Source organism: Girardinichthys multiradiatus, chromosome 3, assembly GCF_021462225.1.
Source record: "Girardinichthys multiradiatus isolate DD_20200921_A chromosome 3, DD_fGirMul_XY1, whole genome shotgun sequence".
In the NCBI taxonomy this organism is placed as follows: Eukaryota; Metazoa; Chordata; class Actinopteri; order Cyprinodontiformes; family Goodeidae; genus Girardinichthys; species Girardinichthys multiradiatus.
In genome coordinates this window covers 14,942,570-14,969,488 of record NC_061796.1, presented here as the reverse complement: position 1 = coordinate 14,969,488, position 26,919 = coordinate 14,942,570, and positions in this window count along the sequence as shown.

Below are 26,919 nucleotides of genomic sequence, written 5' to 3'. Positions count from 1 at the left end.
CACAGGGGTGTCAGCAGCTCGTCTGGGTAACATCGTTCATCAGGCCGCACCAGTAATGGGGAGCTCTCTGTGACAGTGGTCATCAGGACACAAAAGCAAAAGGGCCCATAAACATAACATGACAGATGGCCGGGAGGACAGCTTTGGACAGGGAGGGAGGGATGAAAAGCGAGAGGTAAAGTGAGATAGAGGAAGAAGGACTGCAGCGGACAGAAAGATCTCAGCCAGGATTGTTAAGTCTATGGGAAAAGTCTTAAGCACTGGATGGTTTATGAAGGTATGTGTTCAATGTCAGCTGAGAATGAAAAGAGACAAAAGGAAAAACAGGAAGACCGCTGGGGAATTCCTCTGTGGTTGATATCCAAAAGCCAAAGTCCTGAGAAGACCGAAGTCAGCGAAAATAGCATAATTAAATCAGTTGAACTGATAAAATAAATGCAAATGATTTTTTCATATTCCAGTGAAAATATATTCAGCCATGCATATCTGTTCCAAATGAAAAACCAGGCCTTGTTAAAAAAATGAACACTGGTTCAAGTTATACATTTTCTGCTGTTAACCATCTTTCATCAGTGACTGTGGCCAATTAGTGAAGTTAAACCTTTTAACCTTTAACATCTTGCGGCAAAGTTAATCCGAAGATCCAACCTGAAAGATGCACTCGCCTAAACAGTTAGGATAGAAAGCCTAAACAAAATACATCGCCTTGCAAATTTTCAAGTGTTCATTTTTCTACATTTTGTCTCATTACAATAAGAACTTTAATGTAATTTATTGAGTTTGTATGAGCTGGACTAACAAAAAGTATCCAATGTTTTATAAACAGAAATCTGAAAAGTGTGGCATTTATTTATATTTATTCCTTTGAGTCAATACTACAAGTTTACTTTGCCCATTTTACCATAAAAGTCAGCTCAGTCGGACAGAATGGAATGCGTCTGTAAAAACTGATTTCAAAGTCTTGTCACAGATTATGTCAGTCTGGACTTTAACAAGGACCTTTTAACGCATTAATACATTTTGATCTAAACCCATTCAATTGAAGCTCCTAGTGTATGTTTGGGGTTGTTATTGTACTAAAATGTATTCCTCCGATCTAGTCTCAAGTTTCAAACTGTTTTATTGTTAGGATTGTCTTGAATTTAGCTCAGTTCATCATCATAAAAGGTCTGATCAGCTTCCATGTCCCTGCTAACGAAAAGCATCCCCGCAGCATGATACTGCCACAACCATGTTTAAACGTACGGACGGTGTGTTCAGACTGTGGTGCAATGTTCAGTTTGGGTCTTATCTAAGCAGAGCATCATGATCCACGTTTGCTGTTGTCTCCTACGTGGGTCGGGGCAAGATTTGTTTGTGGTTGTAACATGACAAAATGCGTAAAGGTTCAAGGGATATGAACAACAGGATGCACCACAGCTAAAGAGACACAGTATCACCTACAGGAAACGTCTTTATTCCCACCTCCAAGATCTCAATAGACTTGCACAAATTGTTGAACAAAATGCTAAAAATAAAACACACCTTAAGAACTCTCCAACAGGTAAAAGTTAGTTAATAATTGTGGAAGTGACAGCAATGTCAAAAAGTGCGAAACAGGTTGTGTGAAAACAAGGTGAGGTGAGGGTGTCGGGGGCTGTTGCAGAGTTAACTGCAGAACCTGCTGGAGGTCCCTGCGGAGAGGAGGCGATTGCTGTGTTAGCGATACCTTTGTCACCTCAGGATGTATATGTTGTCTTCACATGTTTATAGAAACGTCTTCCCCTAAATGAAAGCCATGCTACTCAAAACACAAGAAAACGTAGCTCAATGGCCTCCGCAGATATGCTGCAGGCCTCTCTCCATCTTTCTTTGTTTTGTGGAAACACCCCAGCCCGTCCATTAATCGTCAGCCATCCATCCTTGCACACCTGTATATAAAAGGGAAATTAGAATATCCATCACTTGAGTGAAACGTTGCCATGATTGATGGGTTAGTCACAGAATCCCTCCTTTCCCCCACACACTCAAGTCTGTGTTTCGGGAGTGAGAAGTGAACATTATCTAGTGCCATGATCAGATTTAGTCCGCACATTTCCATCTGGGAGAGCTTTCTGAGTGGATGATACACAGCCGAGGCGAGTCAGCAGAAGGTTTGTGGAAATCTAATATCATAAGGCTTTTTGGGTTTGTTAGACTTGTTATTAACAGAGTAGGCTGGTGACACTTCTGATATAACAACATAAGACAATGTAACGAGGCAGAATCTCATTTTGTTGAAGCGCTTCCGTCAAACTGTGCTCTGAAGGATGATGGGGATAATCTGTGCAAACAGGTTTTGAGTGGGGTGTGCTAAGACTAAAATACCAACTGTTCTTGGAGAAAAATCTTTGATAAATAACAGGAAACGTCCCCAGAGATGGTGACATGAATGCCAGAAAGCACAGAATGCTCATTTGTTGTTAAGGGAGGGAGACAATATTTAAACAAAAGGAATAATTAGATGCAAAAGAATAAGGCTTGAGATTTAGACTAATGACTGATACATCTTTATACACCCATCAGACATATTCACACAGGCAGTGAAAAACACTGAATATTTCCTAATCATAGCACCTGCTAGTGAGTGGGCAGCAAGTCTACAAAATGGGCTAGTGTAAGGATTTGAGCAATTTTGACAAGATTTAAGTTGTAATGGTCAAACGACTGGGACAGAGCCTCTCCAAGCCTGCAGCTCTTATGGTTAGATCCATGTTTGCAGTGGTCAGTATCTATAAAGTGGTCCAAGGAAAGAACAGATGGGAACCAATGAGAGGCTAAATGCTCAGTGATACACATGGCAAGAAAAGGTTGTGCTGTTTGATCCAGTCCAAAAGATGAGCTACTGTAGCTCAGATTACTGATAGAGTAAATGCTGGTTCTGATTAAAAAAAGGCATCAGAATACATTGTACATCACAGCTAGTTATGCATTGGGCTTCCTAGCTGCAGCCCCGTAATGTAAAAAGCTACAAGATCTAAAAGCTACAAGAATAGGCATGTGAACATTAGAACTGTACCACCATCACATTGAAGGCCCGGTGTATTGCTTACCTGGGAAGCACATGGTACCAGGATGCACTATGGAAAGAAGGCAAGCCAGTGGAGGCAGGGAAACCCTGGGTTCCACCATCCATGATGATGTTAACTTTAAATAATTTTTAAGTGGTTTCAGTGCTTAACCAGACATAGTACTAGAGCCAGTTCTTTACTTAAAACACTGGTTTGGTTTGTCACCATCTGAGAACAAACTCTATATAATTTCATTAGACCAGTATAAACATCACAAGAAGAAAGCTTTACTGCACCACGGGTCTGCAGACTGCAGTTCTGGAGTGGCTCTTTAGAACCTTTGCAGTGGCTTTTCATGGCTTTGGCCAAAATGAGCAAAAAAAAACAAAATATGTAGTTTTATCAGGTTTTCTGTTTGTTTTCATTTCATATGTCCACAGCATTTTCTCAACAGAATTTCACTAATAGTAAAGGAATGTTTTTTTCAAAAGGTTTTCATATAATTTTGTCTAAAAATGGAATGCTCCATTGAAGAAAGTACATTTTTTACCTAAACATAGAAAGGAAATTTAGTTTTTTTATAAAAAATAATGTAAACAAATAGCCTATAGCAGACATTTATAAAATGTATATCTTTTTTAAAGAGCCATGTAGCTTTTGTGACTCCAAATAAATTTTGTTTAGCTGAACCAGAGGCTAACATGGTTCTTTGGATTATAAAAGTTGCTGACCCATTAATTACCCAAACCATTTTTTTTTTTTTATCTTCGTATCCCTGCAAACAAATGTCCTTATATAAAAATGTGCTAATTTCTTAATGCTTTAAACAAGTGATGTTTGTGAAGGCTACACTGTCCCACTCAGCTGATCTCTGACCCAGAAGTGTTTGCAGCAGGAATTTCTTAACACCACCTGGTTATAATATATGGCAGACAGTGTTTTAGAACTGAACTTAGAACGGATTCAGCTACAAATACGGGCTGTTAGTGCAGCATTTACCTACCTAAACTTCATGATGGGTAACATCAAAATAATTGCCTGGAAGACAACAGCTTCTGTTATACCCGAAGAATGGTGTTCCCACAGTTCTCAATGTTTTGATTGGTTGTTGGTCTCCCCTAGCTCCTGACATAGGTGTTTCTTTCCTCTAGCCCAGTTTGAAGTTGGTGCAAAGAAAGAACAAGATAATCAGTTTAGGGTGAGGAAACACAAAGGACTGGTGCTAAGCAAGCACTGGCACTGTTTAGCACTGGAACAGGTTGGGTAGAAAAGGGTCTTTAGTTACCTACAAGGGTACTATTGTGCACGCCTGTTTCAGGATAATGTGTCGTGCCAGGAAGCAAAAGTGAACTATTTATATACAAATTACAAAAATGTTCAAATCAAAACGAATTTGCTAAGATATCTTCTTTGTTTTATTTACACAAATATTTGTAATGTGCTACAAAGTTATCTATTGTCTTTCTTTTATTTACACTTGTTCTATTTTTCATGCCTGTGCAACAAAGAGTTTGAGATACTGACTGGACTTCCATGTCCCAGTGTTCAAAGCCAATAGGGCATCTGTGGGATGGACATGCAAGTTCAATCCGTGGGGGTTCATGGAAGTTACAGGAACTTACAAGAAGTGAAGGGTCTCTGGCTTATATCTTGGTGCCAGATACCACCGCATACCTTTAGGGTTCTAGTAGAGTCCATCCTTCCACAGGTCAGAGCTCTTTCAGAAGATAAAATGGGATCAACACACTCTTAGACGGTTGGTCATAATGATATGTCTGATCAGTGTGCATCTACAGTATAGGCACTTGTGTCTGCCCTCCTCTGTCCGTTTGTTTGCCTGTTTGTGTATGTGTGTGTGTCTGTATGTGTGTGTGTGCGGTTTGACGGGTTGGAGACAGGAGCCCTATCGCTGCAGGATGGAGAAAGGTGAACAGGAAACAGAAGGTGCCCATGGAGGAGGTATGTGGCATCTGTCAGGATCCAGTGTGGGTGGGGGATTCAGCGCGGCCCCCCTTCTGCCTGGCCGAGGGTCACGCACCGAACGGCAGTCGTTGAAGTTGTCACGACATAGTGACACTTCTTTGGCAGTGGTGGCCAGACAGCCTCGGACGGTAAAGACACACACTCTATTTTTTGAGTAAATTTGTCTTAAGGTAGAGGGGTAGGGGGGTGGGGGTCTTTATGTGCTGTTAGGTCCCTCTCTGAGCAGAAACGTCTTGCTTATTCTTGTTTCTATTTTTTTTCCTTCCCCTTTCCGCGTCAGGGTCTTAGACAGCGGAAGGTCAGCTGACATGGCAAGGTCGACAAACAAACAAACAAACAAACAAACAGGAGGAACTAAAACAAAGAGAAAACAGGCCAGATGAAATGTGGCGACGTGTTTTTAGTGCAGGGAGGCTGATGGCTTGTAGCAGCCATTACTCTCTGTGGTGTCCTCTGCCCCCCATTGATTGCAACAACACCTCCTGGCACGGCTGCCACTGTCACATCATCTCATATTTCCGCTTAACTACATGGACTATGAGGGCCATTTCACACCAGGATCGGTTCAACGCTTTGTGCTCTTCAGGCAGCTGTGTCTGCTCAAGGTGGGAAAGGTCATTCACAGTAGATTTAATAAAAAATATGTTTTCCTGAGCCAGCGTGACCTCAAATTAGATTTTGTAATTTGTGTTTATTTTGTGGAAGGGAAAACAAAGAAAATATCACAAAGAATTATTGAAGCCAGTTTAACATTGCCTGATTCCAGACCTTTCACTAATAGCCAAACATAGTTTTTTTTATGAAATGACAATTTTGTTTGATTGTCTAATCAGGCTGATTGAAGCAACCCCGTGTTCTTTGCAAACAGAAGAGGTCTGGTAACCCCACTTTAACATTTCTAACACACATCTAGTGACAATACCTTGTCAAACGAAAGTCATTGTGTCCGTTTGCACACACAAAATGACAAAGTCGATGGTGATGTTGGGAATCATCTCAAAATGTAAACCACAGAAGTAAGCACAGCACTGATAATAAGGTCTGTTGTGCAGCTTTAGGTGGCTGTGCCCTACTTCACCAATTCATTGTTATATGCAGAAATGTTGAACAATTTTCTCTGTATTTATGTTGTTGTGCAAAATTATTTGAGGGTTGATTTTTCTCAAAGCATTTAGTGATGTTTTTAGCTCAAGATGTGAAATAGTTTGTCCACACTGCTTTATCCCTAGGAAGTTGGTTCTGGTTCCCCGGGAGGCATTTCGTTTGTTTATGGGGGTAGCTACAAATTTCAGGTGAGCTTGAAGGTCTCAGTTTTGGACTAGGGACTTTTTTCTTGGTCGACACCTTCTGGGTACATTTAGATGCAAAGCTAGCTTCACCGTTGTTAGTGACATTGGTCCTTCAACAGTTTTCAATCCGAAACACATTAAAATTGTTTTTAGAATGGAAAATGTGGGCAGTCAACCTCAACTCTGTACAATATTTGAGGACTATACTTAAAAAAACAGGCCTAGGCCAGGAAATCTGCCAGCTTAAATTACCTCCATCAATTAGGCCAAGAAAACTGTTCAAAGATCCAGCCAGAATAATGCCAGGAGCTTGTTGATAACTACAAAAACTGTGTGGTTTTTGTGTGTGGTTTTTGCCTGTATGTATAATATTGTTCCTGTATGGAGAGTGATAGAGAAAATAAAATACGTCATAGCTCAAATGACTGCTAAAGCTCAAGATTATGTGGCATTCATGTCCATGATGAATGAATGTCAACTTCTGGCAGGAACCCTCACACCTAATACTGGGTTATGAAGTTGTTTTAGCATTAAAACTCATAGGTAAAAACTTAAACACTGCTGATTTATGCAGCTTTGAATAAGTTCAACCCAGGCTGCTGCAGGGGAAGCCTGGGCCTAAACACCTTAGATATGTATGCAGTGTGCCTTTAAAAAACATGTTTCTTTTGTTTATTCTTTGCATTGTCTTTTCCTCTCTGTGTGGAATTTTGACATTGGAGATGACAGGTGTCTGTGGAGTGGAAGAGGAGGAGGTGGAGGAAAAAAAGGAAGAGATGCTTGCAAAAAAAAAAACAATCTTTGACTGCCTGTGGGTGAAGGCAGACTCCTCTAGGCAAGGCGGCCTTCAGCGTTTAGCTGGGGGCGCAGTATCAAAATCACAGCCACTGCTGTACCCCTAAGGCGCTAATCTCAACCAGTTACCGTCAAGTGCAGCTTCTTTTTTATGTAATCCTTCATTCTTACCCCCACCCCCACCCCCCACCACATCTCCCTGTACTTTCTCCGTCTTTGCCGTTCCTCCGTTAAACCAGACCCAATCCACATAGGTGAGAGGATAAATGACAGTTCGAGAAGCTGCAGAGGAAGCAGAGCATCTTGACTCCAGTACTGTGTCTCTCTTTGTCACTGCTTAAAAAAATCCAAACTGTACACCTTAGATGAATCATTTCTCCTGGAATTGTAAAACCACAATTAGCAAGGCTTCTGTGTTTATCTGTAACAAGCTCACCAGATGCTGAGGAGACCTCCGCCATCACTCAGTTGGCTCGATGGAGGAGGGTTGTTGTTATTTGATCACTGGATGACTGCTAATTTAATAAGTGTTAACTATGGTGCAGCTAAGCGAAATAAAATATGTAAAAAATGAGCCAGAACTTAAAAATAAAAAGCATTAAGATCAAATCATGACATGTTCAACTGTGCGCATAATGCGCAGCTTGGTTAGACACGCAAGTTCTGTTTGTCATTTAAAAACCCCAGGAAATTAAGTCCAGATAATCTCATAAGGTGTAAATAACATACTTTTTTGTGGCAGCTTAATTGAATATATTTAGGAATAACAGTTTCACACACTCAACAAGGAACATAAAGAGGTTCTTAACTAAAGGGCTGAATTAAACTCAGATAGATTAAGCTCAGACAATAAGACTAAAATTCTTTGTATATTCATGTAAAACATCAACCATTTTTATGAACTATACTTTGAGTCACACTGGATATAAGATGGGTAATAAAAATGCTGTGTGCCCCCAGCATGATGCTACCGCCACCATCTTTCATTGTGAGAATGGATGACTGTGTGCTGCTTTTATATCAAGCACCGCATTGGGGAAGATGTGCTAATGAACGTGTTGTGGGAGTATGTTTCTGCCTTTTTACAACTGTTGTGTCAGTGATAATGCAGCAATGCGTAGAAGTCACAGCTCTTCAGTTTTATGTTGTTGGGACTCCAGCCATGGGTTAAAACATGGATGAACATGGACTCTGAACTGTACATACAAAGGTCCATATGCACTTTTCTGCACCTTTCACTGTCACGCTGAATTACGCCTAACCCAGCTCCCCCACACATGGAGAGTAGTTGCAATATTAGTCCCTTTGTCAATGCCCACACGTGGATTACCAGAACAGTTTCGCTTCCCTCGTTACCCAAAACATCTTTTCTCTAGCATGGTTCACGTAAGTGGTTGTGTTTGGGCAGCGAAAATTAGATTAGGATAAAATAATCTGAATAATGTTTATTTTATGACATTTGCTTTTGTTTGTGTTGAGAAACTCAGCTATCTAAGTGCTAGCAGACTAGTTAGGATAAGTTAGGATAAACATTGCTTAATGGGTGGTTTTTAAACACAGATTGGCCATAACACGCCATCAGCGCTTATGCATTTTTATCTTTTATTGGTGGTATTTTAAAAGTACGTGTGACTCTAAAGGCGTGGTAGCAAGCATAGGTTTCCTGTTAGCTCCGACTGCTAACGGCTACAGTAACACGTGACTCACCGCCATCTTATGAGCCCGTAGGCTTTGTCGTCAACAGGTGAGGGCCAGTTAGGGATCATTTATCCAAAAAGGTTGTTAGTTTCCAATTTAGGAAAATGATATATCCCCAAATATCATTTTAATAAATGTGATAGCTAATTAAACACCATTAAGACTCATTTATCCAGAAAGATTTTGTTCTTTTGCCAAATAATTTTTTCTTAAATGTTATTTTAATATTTCCATAGGAATATCTCCTTAAATATTATTGTACTAAATAAAGGCAGCTAATTAAACACCATTGAGAATTAGTCATCCAGAAGGTTGGTTTTATTCAGAAAATAATTCTTTGAAATATTATTTTATTAAAATAATGTTTTATCTGATCTTGCATTGTGAATGGTTTTTTGAAGGAATACCAATGATTGCCTAAGTTGGTTCCAAGACTAACTTGACCATTTCCAGATTCCTCAAGATAATCCTTGGTTCTCAAACATAAATAACATTGAATGGTAATGTTGCTTCACCTTATTGGCCATGGTGTTTAACCATCTTTGATTCACTTGTTCATATTTGTATATAGTTCATTGGTCTTTCTTCTTTCATTTTGCTTGGTAGTTTAGTTGGATTGTTCTAGTATAGGAAATAGTTTGTTGATTGAAATATGTTTGACTTTAAGTTGAATTATTTCTGTTAATAAATTCTTGTATTTTAAGAAATTGTGTGAATTTATTCCATGTGTGTGTAGAGTTTTGCTGTTTAGTGAGGTCAGAGGTTGGCTCACACCTTTTCTCTATTGTCCTAATAACCATCTTATTGGGCTACTCACAGGACAAGACTTAACAGAACACATTATTTAATAAAATAATAAAATATTAATATTAAATAATATATTCAGAATAATAGTCACAACAATCTTTTATGACTAATACTGTTAACAAATTCTCGCACCTGAGCAGTGGCTCTCTGCTGCTCCTCCAGAGTTTCCATGGGCCTCTCAGCAGCTTTTGTCGAAATCTTTCTGTAACCTGTCTCTTGATCTTCATGTTCATGTTATTCATTAATGTTGTATTACAACGGCATTTGGGGAACAGGATTTTTGGGTGTTTAGGGATACCACATTAAAGGGGATTAAATGCATGTCATATTTCAGGAATTTATTTAGAAAAAAAAGAAAATTAAGTAATCTATGCTTCCAATTAAGACAGAATATCAATGAAAGACACTGACATTTTCGGTTGTACTGTAACAAAAAGTTATAATTGCAAGGGGTATGAATACTTATGAAAGGCAAGATGAAAACCAGTTCTACAGAAACTAAATGCAAAAAAGTTTTTAACTGATCCAGAAATATAAATGTGGTCCCCTTACTGAGTTTTACAACCTTTTAATCTGCATTACTCCTTTTATTTCAATGTAATTTCTTGGCAGCTTAACACCAACAAAAAGTAAATGTCCTGCTGCTGAAGACCTAATCAAAGACATCTGACAGCAGATTGTAAAGAGCAGGCCAACCATGCAGACATAGAGACAGTGGCCTCAGGCATTTCTTATTTGGCCTTACTAGTAGGATGGCATGCCTAGAAGCTATTTAAATACAAACACACACACACAGACAGACACACAAATTAGACAAACACACCCACGAAAAGTCTTGATGCAGACTGTAGGTGAAAGCCGGTATATGTCTGTCTTGTCTTGTGAGCGAGCGGTCCAGAGATGGAGGTAGGGCAGACAGATCGGAGGGAATGGAGGGGAAGAGAGGAAATGGAGGGATTAGATGAAACCTTTCAGTGCGTGTCATCATCTCTGACATTCTGTAGGGCTTGACCTTAACAGAGCAGCATTGTGTCAGATATAGGGTCTCATCACAGACCCCCCCCCCCCAACACGCACACAAACACACACACAAGCTTTAGAGTGAAACAGATAAGTGTGGTACTAAAACTCCGCTGGGCAAGCAACTAACTTATCTAGAGTGCATTGCAAGTGGATTTATATTCTATTAAGTTTTTCACATTTTGTTGTATTTTAATCACAAATTTCAAAATGTTCTACTGGGATTTTATGTGATATATGATCATAATGAAGTAGCACATAACTGTGCAGTGGGAAGAAAACTTTTTTGCACCCGAGCCCTATATCGCCAGGTGCAATGCAGTGTTGGATAGAGTGGTGTAAAGCAGTGATTCCCAACCGGGGGTACTTGCACCGCTAGTGGTACGTGGTATGTGAGCTCATTTCAGGGGTACGTGGTGTTGGAAGTATGATTATTGATTGATTAATCCTTATCAATAATTATAATAAAAAATCATAAATTGACAAAATTAATTTCTTAACCAAAATCCTCATTTATGAATCAAGACCAGAAATGTCCTCTGGTGTTGTAACTGTGGCTCAACGTCTTTGATAATTACAACCGTTAAATACTCAGTAATAATTAATAACTATTACCGGAGATGTCACTGTTTAATCGACCATTTCTGCCGAAACGTGGGGAACCTTTAACCTTATCTTGACTGACGAATCACTCTTGCACAAAATAAACCCAGAAACGCTTTCTCTTTATCTATGTGAATATTTATTAAATCACAGCCTGATACAATCCGTTCTTCTGATTTAATAATCTTCACCTACTCAAACATGCAAAGTTCTACACAAAAGGGGTAAAATATCTAAATAAACAAAAATAAAGCAAAACAGCAGTGGGTGCGAATGGGATCAACCAGCAGTTATGGCAAAAATGATAATATGACAAAAAGGATATGGTTGTGAGTGGAGGGTGGGGCACAGCTCCACTGTAACTCAGTTATTATACTCGTCATAAAACCTCCCCCAACTCTTGAGCAGACAAAGAGTTATAAAACTTTTGGCGGCAAGCTAGCAAGCAGTGAGGTTGAAGACAAAGAAAATGGGGAATTTCACCGTGAGGTTATTTTAACAGTCCAGTCTTACAGCGCATCTGTGCTTGCTCTCAGGTGTTCAATAACCCCGCAAAACACTCACAAAGCTGGGAGCGCAGCAGCCTCCAGACGTCAAACACGGCACATCAAAGTTTCAATAAAAAGGGTTACATGCACATATCATTCAGAACACATTAGATTAAATAGCGAATCTCATTGCACTAAAACGTCCTACCCTGCCCAGGCTTTCTAAGAAAGAAATAAAAATAAAGGATGGGTTTTACTTGTTGAAGCCTTCTTTCTCAGCGGAGCTGAGAGCGAATGGAGGGGGGAGTTGGAAGTTACTGTGCGTCCACAGTTAACTTCAGGAAAAGCGGTCAATCTTTGTCCTCTGGCCTCCTTGGCGCAAGGGAAAATATGATCTGACCATCAAAGTCGACTAGGACAAAACAAGGTGGCTCCTTGAAACTCCTTGAAACTTTTTACTTACGTGTTAAACTCACGTCTTTGATCGGCAAAGTGAAATCTCTGGCCTTCTTAGCCCAGAAACCTCTTTTATGAATTCTTCGTTGGCCAACGAGAGAGAATAAATGAAATCCACTCGGGACTCTTCTCCAGGTGATGCTTCAGATGTTGGTGACTGTGTCACAATCTCCAGCTGAAGGTGTATGTTCAAACTGGGTGCCTTCATATATAGCGTCCTGTGACGTCAGACTTGGGGCGCCCCGTCATATCAGTCGCAATGTTCGATGGGATATGTAGGAGCGGACTGTCCTGGATACAAAATGGCCGATGCCGTTGGAAAGGCATAGTGACGTCCAACAACGGGCAAATGGTCCAATATTCAGCAAACAAGTGGTCCAACAGTGGAAAACATTTAATATTTTATTTCCAAGGTGGCAGGTAAAAATCATTAATTGGAAGAGACAATTCTTGGATGTGTGATACTTTATTAAGACCCAGGTGCAAAGCACACTGAGCTTTTATCAACCAAAAGCTCAAAAAAGGCACACTAAAACTACAGGTGGGAAAGACTAAAGCAGGGGTATCATTGCTTTTCACCTGCATGACGCTCTGCTACTGGGAGAGAGAGAAAGTGAAAAGTAACAGCTGTTTCCCCTCTGCCGATCTGTCAAAGCTTATCAAAGACAAGCGATCTTGGGTGTCTCATAAAAGTTCAGGTAAATGATGAAAACAAGAAATTAACTCCTAATGTCTCAGCATACCAAGATCTTTTGGACAATTTCATGCTCTCAACCTTAAGGGGACAGCCACTTATTGTTTAATCGTGACCATGCACTAGTGCAAAAGGCACGGTTAATCAAGACATGAATGAATGTGTGGAAGAACTTGTCTGGCCTGCACAAAGTCCAGTGGAACATCTTTAGGATAAATTAGAGTGCAGGCTTTTCCGACATCAGTGCCTGACCTCACAAATGCACTTCTGGAAGAAAAGTCAAAGATTCCTGAAAACACACGTCTAAACCTCGAGGAATGCCTTCCCAGTTGGAGCTATTATACCTTCAAAGGATGGGCTGATATCAACATTTCACCCTATGTGTGTGAAGGGAGACAAGTGAATGTTTTTGGCGAAAAAATGTTATTTAGGGCTGAGAAATCTTTTGCTTCCACTTGTCCACTTCATCTTTTTAAAAACAATGTGGACTGTAAGTGGAGGCAAAAGCAAATACATTCCAAATAATTAATATAAAAGTCCTTCAGAAACCTGGAGAAGTATTGATCAATACCGCTTTTAAAGAGGATCCCTGGCTGTTTTGAAGCATAATATAAGGACATTAGACGTGTATTGAAACCTTTTTTAAGGGGTTAAAGAGTAATGCTTGCTGCAGCTTCCACCTATGACAGAAATAGCTCATATGACAGAAATTTACTCAGTGCCAGTCTAATAAAACATAAAGCCCCATCTTTCAGTCCTGCCCACCTATAAAGAGAACATCGTTACTGTGTCTCACGCAGGTACCATGTTTTATCTCCTACTTCTTCTCATTGGGTGGCATCCATATTCGGAGGACAGATTTAGAGTTTGCCATAGGGCTGCTATTATGAAAATAGGGTTGACCTTTGAGGACCACGGATGGTTTAATGCAGGCTTGTATCTCAACTGTGCTGTTTGGACAGCCCACTCCTCTCAGTCCTATTAACATATGCCAGTCTCTCTAAATGTTCTCAGTCACTTTATTAAAAAATGTAAGTGCAACAGTATAATTTTTATGATGCCTATAAAGGCAGTGGTGCAGCTCATATTCATTATTTCATGAACAGTGAACTTTTAGAGAGAGCCTCAGTGGGTTACACAATTAAAACCACTTCTCTGTCTGTCTGTCTGTCTGTCTGTCATCTATCTATCTATCTATCTATCTATCTATCTATCTATCTATCTATCTATCTATCTATCTATCTATCTATCTATCTATCTATCTATCTATCTATCTATCTATCTATCTATCTATCTATCTATCTATCTATCTATCTATCTATCTATCTATCTATCTATCTATCTATCTATCTATCTATCTATCTATCTATCTATCTATCTATCTATCTATCTATCTATCTATCTATCTATCTATCTATCTATCTATCTATCTATCTATCTATCTATCTATCATTGTGTCAGTACTGACACCAGTATTTTTGTAGTCTGCAGAATTGGGGCACCAGTTGCAGCATGTTTGTGACCCCATCATTCTATCTGTTCTAATGATGCACAGGCCTCCATCAAAGTAGGGACCCCCCATTGCTCCTCGGGGCTCCTGGGCACAGGCACAGTTGCTCAGACTTTATTTTTTTCACCATCTAAATGCTTGAGGCTGCACACAGTAATGAGAGGCAGAATTTGAAGAAAAAGCAAAACAAAACAACATACCCCCTCTCCATCTTAGACTGACATCCAAGTCTGTGTTCAGTCAGCTTGTTCTTTTATTTTTTTTCTCTCCCTGTCTGCATCAAAAACAAAGATTGTTTTAATAGAGCGGTTCAGACACACTGGGCAGCTTTTGTTCAGTGCAGCAGTTTTGTCTTCCTCACATGCACACACACAGGCAGAAAGGATTAGCGTATGGCGTGCACATGTAAGGATTGATATGTTTCAGTTTGCTGGACCGATGCAAGGCGCAAGAGAAAACTTTTGATTTTTTGCCAATATTGCTGTGTGTTGATCCTCTGGCCACATTCATTTTCATCACTCAGAGACAGGGATGGACAGCAGAGGTGTCTCATACTTGTTTTTTCAGTTCCTATGGCACGGGGATCATCAGAGTCAGGAGAGGTCATGTTGCTGGCGAGAGGGGAATATGACTCCACAAAAATCAACATTACATGAAACAATTCCTGACTCTTTACTTTCTGTTTCTCTGTCTGGGTCTCAGTCAGTCCAGCACCTCTTCTGTGTTAGACCTGCTCTGTTGCCAATTTCACTGACTTCACCCTCCTTTGGTACTATCAATACAGCCACTGAGTTCTAAGAAGTCCCAGAAGCCCTCAGTCCATCACTCTAGGTTTGAACTTACAAGATCTCATGATAAAAAGCTGAATGGACTCCAACATGTACCCTTGTTCAGCAGCTTTATGACCAGACTGCATCCTTCATCCCTCATTTTTCCTGATAAATTAGAGTTTGTGACTCTGATTGCAGATCTGTTGCCACTGTGTGTTAGGGAGTAAATTTGTTTCCTGGCTACTCATTCGGTTGGCTTGAGGCTGATAGGCAGCTGATTCTGGGAGAGGCGTGAGTGGAGGGACGGAGAGCTGCCAACTGACTCTCTTTAGGTGATAATTGGCTGCTGATACAACATCCAAACCCTCATCTCTGCCAGTGTAATTATGTGTATGCACATCAAAAATATCTGATGTTTTGTTACGTTATTCACTAAGGTTACATGAATATGTAAAGAAATTCTTGGTTATTAAAACCTAGTCCTATGTCTATTTGGAAGTGTTGAAGTGTTTTTGGATTGACAAAAAAAATCTGCTAGTTATAGTTCAGTTAATTTGTACTTGGAAGTTGGAATGCCTCCTGAAGTCAGAATCCCCTCCTAGAAAGTCAGAGGTGTCTCAGCAGCCAAAGTTAAACATCCAAAATGGCTGCTGTGTATATAAAACAGAGTGAATGTTCAGGTATGAACTATTTATTAAGCCAGATTTCCACATCAGTGATGCGAAAAATAAATTAATTACTGAAGAGTAAATCCAGCTGCCTGTAGCATTTAACCAGCCATGGAGTTCTTTGTAGCAACAGATATGCAACCACAGCAGTACTATGAGGGGAGTCTGTCTGTTGGGAGGGGGTTTCCCACCAGGTCTCCATTTAGGGTGCATTCAAGTACAATCCGTACACAGGGTTATCTTTATATCAAAAACTTCATAGTAATTATTTTCATATTATTACTATCTTTATAGTAATACTTTTATTAGCAAATGTCAGTAGTCTCTTTCCAAAATTCCTAAATAACAACCATGACCATTTTCGAGTGGTTTTATTATTGTATAATTTCATCATTTAAAACAATAAAACATTTTCCCAGTTAGTTCAGTGCTGGCCCCTTCTGGGAATGCTAAAACATAATGATATAATCTCATTATAAATGTAAACATTCTCTGTTCCCTGTGGAATAAAATGAAAAAAAATATACATTTGTGTTTGTTTTACTTGACTGAAACGGACCAAAACAGTACCGAACCGTAAATTTAAAACCAAGGTTTTATGCTAGATGGAATCTTATTTTATGGAAGTGAACTTAGGATTTTGTCTTGAGATATCCTTTTTGTAAGGCAAAACTGCCCTGGCACAGGTAGGGAATCAGCTTCTCTATATGGTATGCCTGCAATGCTAGGACAGCACACGTGGAAAAAAAAAGAAGAGAGAGGATCAAAAACAGTAGGAGACATCCCATTTCATGTTAACACTAAAAAATAAAAATGTAAGATAAAAGGAAAAAATTGACTTTTAAAAACTAGATGCTTGGTTTGATGCTTTGATGAGAGCCTCCACAACTCATTTAATTCATATGTGTATGAAGATTAACTGGTTTTATTCAATTAATTTGTATGTAAACACTGCTAAAACAGCAGTCCTCAACATGGATGTTGGGTTTTAATGTTGCGTTTTAAAGAAAAATATTAATCACTGCTGTTAAATCATTTTAAATGAACAAAATATATGAACTGTAGAGTACTTCAAAGAACTCCAAACTCAAACTAAATTTTATCTGGATTTATGCAAAAGCTTTTTTTAGAAACCTTTAAGACCATTTAAAGGTAAGAGTTTAATGGGAACACACAGAATAAAAATTAATAAAATAACTATTTATATGTTTTTTTTTTAACCCTCTATGACATACATTTTTATTTTAGGAGAAAAAAAATACTTATTTCTTGTTTTTAGGAGCTTAGGGGTCCCTGATAATATATTAATCATAAAATATGCCCCCTCCCATCAGATTTTTGGTTTATTCCCTCAGGGTAACAATATGCTATAAGAGTACTGAAACGCCAAGATTTTCTATAATGTATAATAATGGATTGAGGAACAAAGAAGCACTAAATACATTAGGGGAAGCTTTATTTCAACAACAATAATTTCAACAAGTTTTTGTTTTCACAAAAACACACACAAACTTATCCAATGCAGCATGTTACACTGCTGACTGAATTCTTATCTTCAAACTCTCCCTCAGACCTGATTCTGGGGTCATTGTCAAAAAGAATGACCCTATCTGCTCAGTCAAGTTTCCTGCGTACATAAAATCTTTTTGCATTCATTTCAGGTGGGTGATCATTGATAATATTGCACAAAATATTTATTTGAGAGATAATTATACATTTCTGCTCAACTACATTCATGTGCTATCTGCACAATGTTGCCCTGAGGCAACGAACAAAAAACTACCATTTCTAGACATAAATAAAGGCCAAACATGTATTTACTCATTCAAACATACATCTGCACATATTTATGCACATCACAGATATATTTTGTTCATTATATTTACATATAAACCTACTAAAAGGTGCCACTACCACTGTGGAGACGTTGTAGGTGTGGGTGTTCACTCACTTTGGGGTTCCTGCAGAGCTCCACAGTGACCAAGGGTGGAATTTTGAATCCCAGGTCTTTGGTGAGGTTGGTCGTCTTGGAAACACTGCTAGCAGTGCATGAAACCATCATCCTGACAAATGTTAAAGGGGTGGTGTGTGGGCCAAAACAGTGTTGTCTGTGGGCAAAAACATAACTTTGAGGGTTAAGATGGCAGAAAAGTGCATTACAATTAGTCCGCCATGAGCAGCCATTACCTCAACTACTCAGAACATCGGATCAGAACATCTCTATCAACTGAGTTCATTCAGACAGCTATTTAATGAGACTAGATTTCTCTCTCTACAGAACCAATCTTGAAAAAGCTCTTCATTTGGTTTTGTGTTAAATTAAGACTGTTGGTTTTGTGTTAAATTAAGACTGTTTGTCCTTAAATATTAACAACCTGTCAAACAACACCTGAATCTGAGTCCAGCACTGACCACAGAGTGAGAATGACAAAATGGAAAAATAATTTCAAACAGAAGAGACAAGCTTTTTTTTCCTAACTTTCAAACTTACCTGTGAACCACAACAAAAAAGTAATGATTGCATTTGTAAATTTTTGCTAAGATAGAGTTCATATCCAGTTGTCAATTCCTCTTTTCTGATTCCAGCAGAACTCACAGGTATACGGGCTATCTGTTGATGATGTTAGGAGGGCTTGTGCCTATCTCCAGTGGTCATAAAGTGAGAGGAAGGGGAACAACCTGGACAGGTCACCTCTCTATCACAAGGCAATATGGAGACATACAACCATGCATGCATGCAGACACTAAAACCTAGGGGCAATTGTGCAAGCCCAATAAACCTAACATGGATGTTTTTGTATTGTATGAGGAAGCCAGAGTACCCAGAGAGAACCCTGTGTGCAAGGGAAGAATTCAGATACAAAAGCTATAATAAAAAGGTGAGTTATTACAAACTAATTACATTTTCTCTAATATCAGATTTGGTGTCAGTTTAATACTAAAAATAAGATGGTTATGTATTAATTTTTTCTTTTGGTCAAATTCAGTTACTTTTCCTACAGTTCAAGCCCAGATCACTTCGGGGATGAAAACATAAATGTCTGCATACATTTAATATATTCTCAACATCCGCAAGAATTTCATAGGAATCTGAGGCCTTTAATTCGGGTGAAAATGATCAAACTGAATTAAAAAAAGAAATACATGCATTAGATCTTGATTTTTTCTAGATTTTCTCATGTCTACAAAGAGTTATAATTAAAAATATACATTCAGCTGACAATACTAAAAGACAACAGATTTTTAGCAGGTTCATCACCTGTGTCTTTTATGGACCAAAAATCCAACAGCTCTGTCTGGGTGTGTTTCCATCTTTCTTCAAATTTCCTTTTATTTCCCAGTGATACAGTGACTGGTAACAGTGGGACGCCGGGCTTCCTCTCCAGGCTTTGTTCTCGGTGACTCCCCTATGGTAGCTTTCATTTGACTCTCAGTGTGACTCCCGTGTTAATTAGGTAAATGAATATGTGTGTACAGGCGGGGCCACCCTGCACTAATAGCGACAGCAGCACAGTCACAACAAAAAGGCCCCACCAGCTTAGGGTAAGTTTGTGATTAAATTAAAGGCCTGTATGGTGAGGTGTAACAAACCGGCGGACAGCGTGCTTTGAAACTTATTTATGGCGCGTTATCTAATCCCTACCACCCATGGCTATGGAGGAGATATGGATGTATTATTCATGATAAGGCATGGTGGCGACTCTTATACAGATTCACAACAAAGGCAGACTTTCTTTTTGTGCCTCCAAATGGCCAATTCATTAATTTATTTTTAGACTGATGTGAAGCAGATAATGTGACAAAACATCTGTTGTTTTTTGGATATTAGGTCTTAGTGAGGCATTTAGTCTCCTTCTTTTAGGTCTCTAAACCCTCCAGCAAAGGGCTTAAGAAATAAAAAAAATGTTTAGTTCAGAATCATGCCACATCTTTGGGACCCCCAATACAAATACAGGACTTTCTTTTTTTTTACTTTGCTCTTACCACACTCAGATCCTCGATCAGTCACAGTTGTTTTAAACTTCTTAAATATTTCTCTGGCAACAGATATGAGTGAGTTGAGGCGAGTAGCTGTTTTCTAGAGGCATTTCCTGAATTATGAAGACTAGCACAGCTCTGCCTTATTTCAATGCCCGGTTCTCTTGTTTTTCCCATTTTGAAGAATGGCTAAATTTGGACAGGTTAGGGTCACAATCAGCTGTAGATGGAAACAGTCATTTCTTTTCTTTGTACAGGGGTTGGACAATGAAACTGAAACACCTGGTTTTAGACCACAATAATTTATTAGTATGGTGTAGGGCCTCCTTTTGCAGCCAATACAGCGTCAATTCGTCTTGGGAATGACATATACAAGTCCTACACAGTGGTCAGAGGGATTTTAAGCCATTCTTCTTGCAGGATAGTAGCCAGGTCACTACGTGATACTGGTGGAGGAAAACGTTTCCTGACTCGCTCCTCCAAAACACCCCAAAGTGGCTCAATAATATTTAGATCTGGTGACTGTGCAGGCCATGGGAGATGTTCAACTTCACTTTCATGTTCATCAAACCAATCTTTCACCAGTCTTGCTGTGTGTATCTTGCTGTATTGCTCCTTGCACCATTGAAACCAACGTTGGGCATTGGCATGAGTGACCAAAGGTTTGGCTATTCAGCCCGGCCGTGTATATTGACCCCGTGGAGCTCCCGACGGACAGTTCTGGTGGAAACAGGAGAGTTGAGGTGCACGTTTAATTCTGCCGTGATTTGGGCAGCCGTGGTTTTATGTTTTTTGGATACAATCCAGGTTAGCACCCGAACATCCCATTCAGACAGCTTCCTCTTGGGTCCACAGTTAATCCTGTTGGATGTGGTTTGTCCTTCTTGGTGGTATGCTGACATTACCCTGGATACTGTGGCTCTTGATACATCACAAAGACTTGCTGTCTTGGTCACAGATGCGCCAGCAAGACGTGCACCAACAATTTGTCCTCTTTTGAACTCTGGTATGTCACCCATAATGTTGTGTGCATTTCAATATTTTGAGCAAAACTGTGCTCTTACCCTGCTAATTGAACCTTCACACTCTGCTCTTACTGGTGCAATGTGCAATCAATGAAGACTGGCTACCAGGCTGGTCCAATTTAGCCATGAAACCTCCCACACTAAAATGACAGGTGTTTCAGTTTCATTGTCCAACCCCTGTAGGTTGCAAGAAACATTAACAAAATCTATATTGCATGAACAATAAGGAACTTCACATGTCTATCATGTTTTAATTTAGACAAAAGGATTTATTTTAAATTACAGAGAATGATTGACCAAGTAAAGTGAATGCTCTTCTTACACAGTATAACATTATGGTAAGAAATCTCTTTTCAACTCGGCCTAATGACAGGATAAAGTGAAACTGCTACAGGATGGATAACTCAAAGTCGAACAATCACGTTTGCAAAATAAAAGCCTGTCATTAATTCAAAAGGAGTTAATAATGGATGAGGGAAGGAACCTCTGAAAGCTATTTACAGTTTGAGGAGGCAGACATATGAATAGATGACCCTTCCCTCTCTCGCAGTGACAGTCGAGGTTTACTTTACAAAACTGTTGGCAGCAGAAGATCTTCCTGTAGCAGACAGACAGAGCTGCTGTCACTCAGTGCGGAGCTGTCACCCTGCGAGTGTGTATGTGTGCATGTCAATATGACAAGTCTGAATTAATGAGAGGTATGTGTCTAGGGGAGAGATAGACATTGAGGAGTAAAGAGGGCAAAAATGGCGGCTGAGTGGTAGTGACTGCAGCATGTGTGTACGTAGGGATGGTACTTAAAATGATAATTTCACTGTTTTCTGACTGCTGATTTTGGGTGAAGTCCTAATCAGATGAATCTTTAAAGTTACCATCACTCACAGTCTCATGTTAAAGCCATATCTGATAGTCTATACTGCTGAGCTGAGCATAGCAGTAACTGGTATGTAGTATATAACTTAGATTTGCTGTTAAAGAGGTCTCTGTCTCGCACTTTCTGTTAGGAGCAAAACTTGAGTCATACGTACAGAGAACAGTGTCACATATACTTCACCTTGGACTAAAGAGGAAACCACCTTGTACAATCTGCTGAGGGCCAAAGAAAGACAAGCTCACAGCAACGCAAGAAGCTATGGGAGAATGATGCTAAATACAACTTCAGCATCTTAACATAATCACGTCGACAAAGATTTCAAGCAAGAATCTTGTCTTGTTGGAAGACATGGCTACAGAAAATAGGTATGCCCATATTCTATTATAAAACATATACCCAATGACTGAGGGCAGACTGGCTACTAGACTCTTGATGTCGCCTTCCTAGGCAGTCAATACCTGGTGATGTTCCCTAAGCCAAGAAGCCAAGGTTAACTTACCATCAGATCATAAAGGTTGGTCTTTAGAGGATTTCTCGTGGTTTTAGCTGATGATAGCTCCAGGTAGTAGTAGGCATCTACTAGTTTTGGATCAGAAGAGGCATGTCATACAGGGTACAACAGCCCAATAGGTTTTACAGCAGGGAATGGAGAGGAGATATTCCCATTGAGCCATTTTCCCCCTACCGGCAGACTTACTGGATAGGTGGTGAAGCATCAGTCAACGGTCTGTGGTACATGTAGCAAGCATGTTAGCAGAACAGGATTGAGATCTCCTGTGTAGCATAATGTGAGGCTGATGCTAAATTCACTTTAAGCAACTTGGCATGCTCACAATGTCAGCAATTTCAAACCGAAAACAGTCTTATTGGAGGACATAGTAACTGAAAGCAGGTATACACACCCACACACATCACAATGTCCAAGTGGCTGTAGAAGAACAGGAAGTCTTGCAGAACTGAATGTGTAGATGTTTTGTGATGTCAGATCCTTGAGACTAAGGTTGTGCAACTTGTTGATCAGATCATGTAGGTTCGTCTTCAGATTTGGCCACTGCTTGCAGCTGATGGTAGCTGCAAGCAGTGTCCATAAAGGCTTATGCAATTACTGGAAATAGACATGCCGTAAGCTTTCATAAGCATGTTGTTTTTATTGCTTGCAAATAAGCCAGCCAATTGCTGGCTAAACTTCCACATGCAGACAGTTCTCTCAGTTTACACACACAATTTGGAACATTTATACAAAGTTCTGCGTTGTTCTTTTGTAATGTAATAGAACTTGAGAAGTTGTTGCTTCAATCATTACTGTTTTATGTTTTATTTAGCAAAATTAATGATTGGGACAAATCAGTGGAATATGATTGCACATTATGATCTTGTTAGAAAATAAGATATCTGATGCTCAAGAAATATACATTTTGCCAAAAAAACTGCAGCCTCTTGTTTTTAAAAATACAGCAAATAAGACGATGATCCTAAAAAAATACATATTTCACATATTTCAGCCTAGCTGCTGCTCGAAGTAGATCGACTAGAAGGGAGTTTCATTTACTTATGCACAGAACAAACAGTGGAGGTCACTAAACAGAATACACATTTAAATCATGGCGCAGAACTCTCTCTATCTAACTCTGCTTACAGAAAGATAGGAAAAGGAACAACAGGTTAAACTGACAAAACCAAGAACACCCATTTCATTCTTCAGCTTATATACACATCATGCTTTTTTACTGATGCACTACATTGTTTAAGTTTCATACGGATCTGATAAATGACACATGCTTTAACACATAAATGGGGATAATTTTATAATTGTTTGTTTTTCTATTAAAATCCAACCTACTTCTATCAAAGAACCTGCAGCACAGTTATACTATTTGATATAGTATTCTGTACCTAGAACAAAAAGAAAAAAAACTCAGAATAGGTCAAAATTGGAATTGACAGGTCACACCTTAAAGAAATCTGAAACTTTTGGTGCCAAAAAGCTTCACTGGTGCATTTTTATTAGATTAGGATACATCCAAAGTTTACAGAGGTAAGGTCATGCTGCTCTGATTCTGATCCATTTTGATCCTCCTCATTTATTTGCACTACTGGTAAAGATGTGTGAAAGTTCTAAAGCATAGCAATCTTTAAGAACAGTAACAAAATCTTACACTAAAAACAATTTGTCGTTTAACAGTGAACTTTGGTGACCTCTCTTTAACCTTTCTTGTCTTGCTCCTCACTGGTGGGAAGAAACATCTAGGTGCTCAACCAAACCAGTGTGTCACAGTTCCAGTTGCTTTAAATGTCATTATTGCTCTTACTATTAAAAAAAACTCTGGAGTTTCTCCAATAGCTATTTTCTTTTAGCCATCTCAAAGATCTGCCATGTTCTCTTGTCTTTCCCATTTTGAACAACAGCCAAAATAAATTAGTTACGACTCTGATCATCTTAAGCACGTCTCTGACTCTCTGACCATCAGCACCGGTTCCCCCCAAGGCTGTGTTCTCTCTCCTCTGCTCTTCTCCCTGTACACCAACAGCTGCACCTCCAGTCACCAGTCTGTCAAGCTTCTGAAGTTTGCGGACGACACCACCCTGATCGGACTCATCTCTGATGGTGACGAGTCTGCGTACAGATGAGAGGTGGACCATCTGTTGGACTGGTGCAGCCAGAACAACCTTGAGCTCAACGCTCTAAAGACAGTGGAGATGGTTGTGGACTTCAGGCAGAACCCAGCCCCACCTGCCCCCATCACCCTCTGTGACTCCACAATTGACACTGTGGAATCTTTCCGCTTCCTGGGAACCATCATCTCCCAGGATCTCAAGTGGGAGCCAAACATCAGCTCCCTCATCAAGAAAGCAGAGGATGTTCTTCCTGCGGCAGCTGAAGAAATTCAACCTGCCAAAGACTATGATGGTGCACTTCTACACAGCCATCATTGAGTCCATCCTCACCTCCTCCATCACCATCTGGTACGCCGCTGCTACAGCCAAGGATAAGGGCAGGCTGCAGCGTGTCATTCGGTCTGCTGAGAAGGTGATCGGCTACAGTCTACTGTCGCTCCAGGAACTGTACACCTCCAGGACCCTGAAGCGGGCAGGGAAGATTCTGGCTAATCCCTCCCACCCCGGTCACAGACTCTTTGAGACTCTCCCCTCTGGCAGGAGGCTGCGGTCCATCCGGAACAAAACCTCACGCCACAAGAACAGTTTTTTCCCATCTGCCACCAGCCTTGTTAACAAAGCCCGGAAACCACTGTGCACATATATTTATATTATATTGTAGATATGTTTATACTGTTTAATTTGTATTATATTGCACCGACTATGCCAAAACAAATTCCTTGTATGTCCAAAAACGTACTTGGCAATAAAGCTTTTCTGATTCTGATTCTTAAACGATTAAAGTATGCAATAAAAATTCCTTTATTGCATTAATTTTCTTCCCAATAATTGCAGTTCCGGTAATGTAGTTTAACGTGACGTTTGAAATAAACACGAGCACAAGTTGAAAGTTCGATTTTTGTCCAGAATGGTTAAGTGCGAGATAATGCCGCTGTAGTAAAACATTTATTTTAAGGCTTTTTAAGAAGCACCTTTACCAGGGATGCCAAAAACTGTGAATGGTGCTTTCTGTGGACCACAGTTTTAAAAAAGCTAGAAAATCAAGCAGTTTAGCATAGAATCATTCTAAAAATGTGGTAGATATTAAATCATTTTTATTTCACCAGATTTAAACAGAGGAGAGCAAGATATCCAAATGTTAAATGTGTAGTTTTAGATAATCCAGAAAACGGCTCATTTGAGTTCAGATCTTTACTCTGCTTAACTGAACTCATCTTTTGCATTGTATTGTCTCCAACCCTTTTTGTTACTGCAGACAGGCATTAAGTTAAAAATATCCACCATCACCATATTGGTGCTTTATGTTAATGCCCGGTGCTTTCTTTCCTAAACAGCATGTCAACAATGATACCTTGCTGCTGGAAGGATGAGATGCTCCACAGAAGGAAAATGATGCATGCTGGTGATTCAGATGAGTAAACCTCAATTTGTGTGTGTGCATGTGCTTTTATGTGTGCCAGTTTCCCCTCCTGACTGAAGGAGAAAAACAGCCAGGGAGAGTCTATCAGCATGGCACCCTGCTCCAGAACATTCTTGATGAAGCAAAGGTTGTCTTCATTAGGTGCATTAATATTCATGACGAATGGTAATTTTTGACACAGAAAAGGTCTCAGTAACCTTTTCTCGTGCATTTTTTCCCTTCTCAAGGAAATTACAGTCCGGCAATGACTTAATTAATGCTTGGTTTCCTCGCCAAGTCGTTTGAGGGCCTGTCACTTTGAGGTTGGGGTATCTGTCTCACACTGACAGCGATTGAGAGAGAGAGAGAGACAAAAGTAGAGGGAAAGGAGTGTGGGATTTCAGAGAGATAGAAAAGGACGTCAGTTGCTTTTGCACACACCTTTTCATCAGTAAATCACTGGCTCCAGTTTTCTTCATTGGCTCCACCCCAATCCTCATTTTCTCTTTCTGTATCCACTTGTTTTACTCACTGCATTATAGTGTGTTGGTATATAGAGGATGTCTCCATCAAGGCTCCGCAGTCTTTACATTATTCAGGAAATCATGAGATCTGACAAGAATGTGACTTTTCACTTTCCTCTCTTTATCATTCCGGGGATCGTCATTGTACAGCATGGCTTCCATGTCACACTGGTGCCCTTGATGCCTCCACAGAGTGGGAGCCATCGTAGGAAATATGGCTGGGTTAGGAGCAGTTATTTAGAGAAACAGCCAAGAAGCCCATGGTAACTCTGGAGGAGCTGCAGAGATGACCAGCTCAGGTGAAAGAAGTTGTACACACGACAACTATTGATCATGCTCTGCACAAATCCGACCTTTCTGGAGCACTGGCAAGAAGAAAGCCATTGTTGAAAGAAAGCCCAACCATATAAGGGACACAACAAACATGGAGAGGAAGGTGTTCAGGTTGGATGATGCAAAAATTTATTATGTTTTTATGCTTTGGGGCTGGTTTTCTTCATCAGAGGCAGGGAAGCTGGTCAGGGTTAATGGGAAGGAGATGGAATCAAATACAGGAAAATCCTGGAAGAAAATCTGTTAGAGGCTGCAAAACAAACCTGAGACTGGGAGGTTCTCCTTCCAACAGAACAATGACCCAAAATATACAGCCACAGTGGAGTAAGATTAATGTATACTCATCTTAGAATGGCCCAG